Genomic DNA, 6965 nt, shown 5'->3' with positions numbered 1-6965 from the left:
ACAAGGAGAAAGCCCTCTCCACAACCTCAAAGGCCAAACTCTTGGGGAAGCAGACACAGAAGTCAATGGTAAAAGAGCTGGGATTCCTTGAACTGTCGGCTCTTGCAACCCCAACAGCATTCTAGCTGAGGAGGGAGTCAGACCCAAGCTATCCAATGACAAAGCCTCAAGGGGAAGAGATGGCTCCAAAAGCTTTGAAATTAACTCCAACCCCCTGACCCGGCGCCAATGCTTCGTCTCTGAAAGTCTCAGAGCCAGTCAACTCAGGGAAACCATCACAGTCGAAAAACAGATAGTCTTCGAATCTGATGAAAACATCCCCAGAAATCTCAGATCCAAGGGCTCTGAAACAGTGGGTTGGATCGATGAAGTAGACACAAAGGGGGAAGTAGACAAAGGATGGCTCACGGATCCAGTGGGAGTCAGAGTCATGAGAACTCCCATCTGAATCTACCTCATTCATCCTGGAAATACTCTGAGAGAAAGAAAATTCCGCTAAAGGATGTGGAGAGGACCGAGTTCTGTCAGAATCAGAATTATGGGCTTGAGATCTACAGGACAGGAAGCCCTGTTTCTGTCCATGTCAGAATCCTTTCACAAACTTTCCTCAATAATTTCTTTAGTGACATTGCCCTCAGGTAAGGATTACTGAGCAGCAGGATTAACACCCTGTAAAAACTGCCTAGCTAAAGTAAGAAAATCATCTTTATAAATACACACCATGTCTTCAGATGAGCAATGTCTGACCTTCTGTTTTTTTATTTACAGGTAATACTCTGGCTATCCTGAGAAGTATCCCCAGTAGTGTCTCCAAGACTTAAAGAAGATGATTCTCCCATTCTTGTGTTAAACATGGAATGGTTCATGATGGATGAAAGACCACCACCAGAGGAACCAGAAGAAACAAGTGAGTGGTCGATGAATATCGGCTGCTCATTACAGGCTCACTCACTAACAGCTGGGGCATTTTCTGAGCTGGTAGGGGAAGCAAGGGCTCTTTATTGCATTATTTCTTCTTTTTAGGTGCAGCAGGAGAAGAGTCAGTAGGCCCATAGTAAGTAAACATGCCGCAACAGAGAAATATGTCTGAATGCCTCAAGCAGTGCTTGAATGAGTTGGTCAGACAGTAGGTTGTCAAACAAGCACTCACAAGCAACACACACACACACAAAATTTACAACTCCCTACACAGTCCCCTTTTGTGTAGGGGCATAAGCATAGCACAAAAAAAATCCTGTCAATCAAAGTAGCACTACTCAATGTGCCCTAACAGAAAATGAACAGGTTCATAAGTTTATATGTATATACTAGGCTTAATGACCACTGGGGCCTTTATAAGCCTAACCATGCATCACAAATGTACCCCATAAGTATTCTGAAACTTTGAGGTTATTTTAAGGTTTATATGTAAGCTAGGATATGATTTACAGACTGCCTCTTTCCATTATTGACATAGTTGCTAGACCTGGGATGAATTTTTAATTCCCAATCCACTGGTCCTGGTTACGCCTGAATAGGGTTAGGAAAGAACTATGCTTCACATACGAATATGAAGCCTGTTCCAGAGGAGAGGATTTCTCTGAGACACATCTGTTCCTCCAACATATCCTATTTATGTTGCAAGCTAAGTTCAAGTCACTAGATCAAATAGCTTTAATAGTATTGGATTTGCAGATGTGGAAAAGGTTCATCAGAGTGGGATCCAAGGATGCCTTGTATGCCAGGATCACTTCTCAACAGTTTAAGGGCTTTGACTTGATCTGCATAAGGACAAGTTGTTTACATCCTGCATTCTTTTTTTGAGGAACCTCTGTGGACATTCTAGTTGCTGCATTTGCCTGGTCAGGTACATACCAAAGGAATGTTGTATTCAATGATGGGTTTTATAAGGGCTGAATACAGAGGAACAACAACCTCCTTGGACACAGATGCCATGGCCTTGCTTGTAAGTTGAACAGCAAAGAATGATTTCCTTACTACCTCAAACACATTTTGGTTGAAAGCCAAGTTATTATCCACATAAATCCCCAAATCATTGACTACTGGATCCACTCTTAGGAGCATGTTATCAATGAGGGAGTTTCCTAGGGTAGCTGACTTCCCATAGGGTACTATTATGCATTTCTTGGCATTGAGTTTTAAGCTGTGGCTTTCGCACCAGTCATTTGTTAGTCCTTCCTGAAGGATTTAAGTGTCTTGAGGGGATTCTATGGCTGCTCCTAGTTTGCAGTCATCTACAAACATTTTCAGCATGAGGCATTCGGCGTTGGATTTGACTTCTGAGTAAATGCCAAAAAAGAGCAGGCCTAACATAAAGCCTTGAGGAACTACACTTTGAAATGACCTCTTTGTGGAGGTTGTCTCTTCTATCCTAACATCTTAGATCCTATCTGAGAGCCAGATGGCTACCCATCACATAACATATGGGTTAATACCCAATTCCATGAGTTTGTTTACAAAGCCCACGTGGTGTATTGTATGAAATGCCTTAGCCAGGTCATGAATCACAGGTTCATAGGTTGGTACTAGGCTATTGGCCCTAGGGCCTATACAAGCCTAGCAATAACAATTCCCTGGCTATTTCTTCCCACACTATTTACTTCCCTGGACCTCTGTCTAGCAGGGCAACTGACATGATCCCCGGGGTGATAGGCAGTATGCAACAGTTTGCTGTCATCCATTGCCTTGGTGACTTTTTCAAAAAAGTCCACCAGGTGGAGAAGGCATGGTCTGTCTTTGACAAAGTCAAACTGGGTTAGTGCAGTGTCTGAAGGTTTCTTATGTCATTATTAACCAAACCCATGATTTCCATGACTATGAACATGAGACTAGTCAGACTAATGGGTCCGTAGTTCCCAGGGTCTGTTGATGAATCAATCTAGTACAGCGGGATGACCTTTACAGTCCTCAATTCATGTGGCACAAAGCCTGCCTGGAGGCTATGGTTAACCAGTGACTCCAGAGGTTCAGACAAGTTATGCTTCAGGCTATTTAGAAAGTATCCTGAAATATTATTGGGGCCCACTGATGCGATGTTCAAAGGCTTAGACACCTGGGGGGGGGGGGGTAAAAACTGGTGCTGAATTTACCAGCTAGCAAATTTGCTATATCTTCTGGCTCCATGTAAGTGGTTCCCACTAACAATCAGTATTTTGCACTGTTGTGTACAGCCTTTGAAGTTCCAGACATTGCTAAAGAAAGCTTTGAGGTTGTCCTATCTCAAAATTTGCTTTGGCGGACTTAATTTGCCCCCTTAAGTGGTTTGTTTAGCCTGATGAGAAAGTTTTTATTGTGCTGGTGTTGCACTTCCTAATTTTAGTTATAACTTTTTTCCATTTGCTGTATAATCTGTTTATGTTTGGATTTCACTAGGATGTTTTTTTCCAACATCTTTATTAAATTTCTACGTATGATAAAGGCAATCTTACATTTATATATGTTCATAGGTTCATAGATTAGTACTAGGCTAACTGCCCTTGTGGACCATTTTAAGCCTAGCCAATTACCCCTTGTGAGAATCAAACCCTGCACCTTGTGTTTTTAAGGTACACACCTTAACCATTATGCCACCCTCCCACCCCTAAAAATCTTTGAGGTACACACATACATATGTACACAGACAAACACTTGCCACAGATGAGATTCAAACCCATACCTGTGCAGTTCTGTTACGACATTGTTCCGCATTTATGGCACGTGCAATGGAGCTTACATATGAGTGAGAAGGTCACACAGAAAAACCAATCAGTAAAAACTTAATGAAAACTCCAGCCCAAGCTGGAACTTCCAATGAGTGACTTCTCAAACCTCTTGAATCAGAGGCACATGGGATATATGCAAATGACCCTTATGAATACCAGGTGTTTCAGCTAACTGGCGATTCTGAATGCCCACGTCTTGTTTCATCATTTTAATGGACAATTTCAAGCCAATAAAGCCAAACCCCACTAGCTGTGGATAAGCATATTTCGGCCTTGTTATGACCTCATCAGCACAGCACAAGCATACAAAATATCACTTTAGTTGCAAACAGTTTACATTGCAGACACCATTTAAAATACTGTAGTTGCATTATAAATCACTTACACACCTTCTAGTCACTGTCAGTTAAGCATTATATAGTTCATTCAAACCCTGCCTCTTAAACCTCATTCCTGCTCTGCATATACTGTTCCCACAATTCCCATTTTTTGTATGCAGTTTGCTCCATTCCTTTTCTAAAGATCCCAATTCCAGTTGTTTTATTTCTGTTATATATTCACTATATCTAGTAAAGTTGGTCTAGACTTAGATTTCCATCTTCTAGCAATTGCTTTTTTGGCAGCCACCGAAATTAGATTCAGCCAGGCTTTACTATGTCTAGGTAATTCGGATTCTGTGGTACAACTCAAAAAAAATCATCTCCCCAGTCAGTCCAATCTGCTTACCCAGCATCTCTGACAGAACGGTCCACAGGGAATCCCAAAAGTCTGCCAGCTCATCACAACTCCAAAAAAGATGTTCCCAGCTACCTCTTTCTTGCCCATCACACCTCCAACATTTGCTATCCACCTGAGGAAAAATTCTTTAGAGTCTACATGGGGTATAAAAATACATATGTAAACATTTCCAGGCAAAGATCCTAAATCTTCTAGACTTTGTTGCATATAGGTTCATAGATTAATACTAAGCTAACTGCCCTTGTGAGCCATTTTAAGCCTAGCCAATTATCCCTTGTGAGACTCAAACCCTGCAGCTTGTGTTTGTAAGGCAGACACCTTAACCATTAGGCCACCTTCCCACCCAGTTTGGGAGATATACATATATCCCCCATTGTCTCTTTGTGAATTGCTTATCCGATCTCTCGAGTTTGTTCTGGGCTTATTTTTGGTAGGCACAGCTGTCTGTATGCACCTATTAAAGTGACTGTACAGGGTTTCTCTGAGCAATTTTGCACAGGCAGCAGTGCTCTCTCTGCGTTTGAAGGGGCTTGAAATTTTGTCAGGCAATCATTTAATAATAGGTAGTTTGTCTTAGAGTAGTTCCTAGCTGTTACAAGGTTTGCTGGGGGGATAACACATTGATTTTTATTTTGAAGGAGACAGCAATATAGTCTGACCTTACCAGAGAGGATACTACGCAGAGTTGCAGAGTTCACCCATATCTGTGAGTACTACATCTAGTACATTTGCACACCTAGTGACATAATGAACTTATAGGTCCAGGGTGTTTGTGTTTATAAAATCCAAAACAGTGTAAGAAACTTCTCTGTGTGGAAGATTTGCAGTCCATATATTTCTAGTTAATCACTGTACATTAATCAGATCAGACAATAGTAGTAGAAGTAGCAAACGTAAACTCGTCAAGTCAAAAAGTAATAATAGAAAATATATAATTCTACAGCATTACCAAGTATTTGAAAGTAATCCAAGCAAGGCAGGCAGTCTGTTTCCAGTCGAAAATCCTTTATTAAGTACCCAGACAAGCGATCCAAGTAAAACAAAAATAGAGTAATAATTTCCTCACAAGCTTTCTAAATATATATATATATATATATATATATATATATATATATATATATATATACTTTTTATCAGGCATGGGAGTGGTTTATTGTGCTGTAAAACAAAGTGTTATTGGTACACATGTTAAATTCCCATCCCTTCCCCCATCAGTGTGACATTCGAGCTGGTCCTGCCCTACCTAGTAGCTGTCATAATAATATATAGCCCTAATGTACTTTAATGGTACATCTTATTTAACCAAATTATTAAGTAGATTATTAAGTCTGTGATTTTATACAAGGCAATATACTACATGGCTGGAAATATATCAACCTTAGTTCATTTTGAGATAAAAAATTATATATAAATATATACATATACATTTTGCATGTAAAAATCAGTTTCCATTTTCATAACCTATTGTTAACAAAGATCGCTTTCGTCCTTCTAGACTTCTTCAGGTCTGTGTACAAGAACCCTAAAAACCTATATAATTGTATAATTAGTTAGTATTGTTATTACCATCATTTTGAATATTTTGAATATACAGTGATTAACTAGAAATATATAGACTGAAAATCTTCCACACAGAGAAGTTTCTTACACTATTTTGTTTTTAGACCCACTACACTTTAGTGGGTTGTTTTGAGACTTCGGGGATACCACGGAGATTACTTGTTTTTTGTTTATAAAGTCCAGGGATATCTGGGCCAGCAAGCTAAGTTGTCACAAAGTATACACAAGAACTAAAACATTAAATAGTTCCTCCCCATTTAAAAAAGCACTTCCCAAGCCTTAACTGCAGTCATAAACATTAAAGATTATATAAGCAGTACAACTTTAACACAAAAATAACCCCCAAATCAAAAAAAAAAAATTAACACAAAATAGCAGTCCCTGACAGGAAACTACCGATACTGTGAAAAAGTATCAGGTTTCTTACAGGGGAAATTCCTTATTTTAGTCACTAAATAAAATATAACAGGTTTTTCTTAAAAGGGCAAAAATTTCTGAGTGGAAGGGTTCACCTGTGGGTGTGCCAGAAATAAAGCTTCGAGGCTGAATTCTGCTTCTGTGAAACCTCAAAGCTGTTTCTTGAGGTGGCAAGAAAGTACTTAAGTTTTCTTCACTCTCACTGCTGATTTCCCTCCAATGGGCTGGCCACAAGAGGTTCCAAAAGAGCTAAAGAGGAGGGGGTTACGGACTATTTCTTAGGGTCCCTGGCCTCCTTAGATTTCTTACAGGGGGTTTGAGCCCATGAGACAGAAGTGTTAGCTGGGGAGGGAGGTAGAATAAGCCTTTTCAAAACCAACTTATTCCTTCTATCTGCAAAAGCCCAAGGGAAGAAGGCCTTGCAGACAAAGCACGCCACTTCGAGGTGTGCAGGCCTCAGACAGCAAATGCACTCCCAGTGGGCATCAGAGATGGGGATATTATACCCACAGAAAGTGCAGTTCTCAAAACCTGAGGGTTTATTGGATT

At 40.2% G+C, this 6965-nt stretch overlaps 1 long non-coding RNA gene across 1 annotated transcript in view; it reads right to left on the bottom strand.

Moving 5' to 3' along the window:
* The window catches only part of LOC122807853, a 541908-nt gene that overhangs the window by 243799 nt on the left and 291144 nt on the right, over positions 1–6965 (bottom strand). The window lies entirely within an intron of this gene.

This window comes from Protopterus annectens, chromosome 7.part1 (genome assembly GCF_019279795.1).
Source record: "Protopterus annectens isolate FY-2018-M chromosome 7.part1, PAN1.0, whole genome shotgun sequence".
Lineage (NCBI taxonomy): Eukaryota > Metazoa > Chordata > Ceratodontiformes > Protopteridae > Protopterus > Protopterus annectens.
This window is presented reverse-complemented; position numbering and strand designations above follow the sequence as displayed.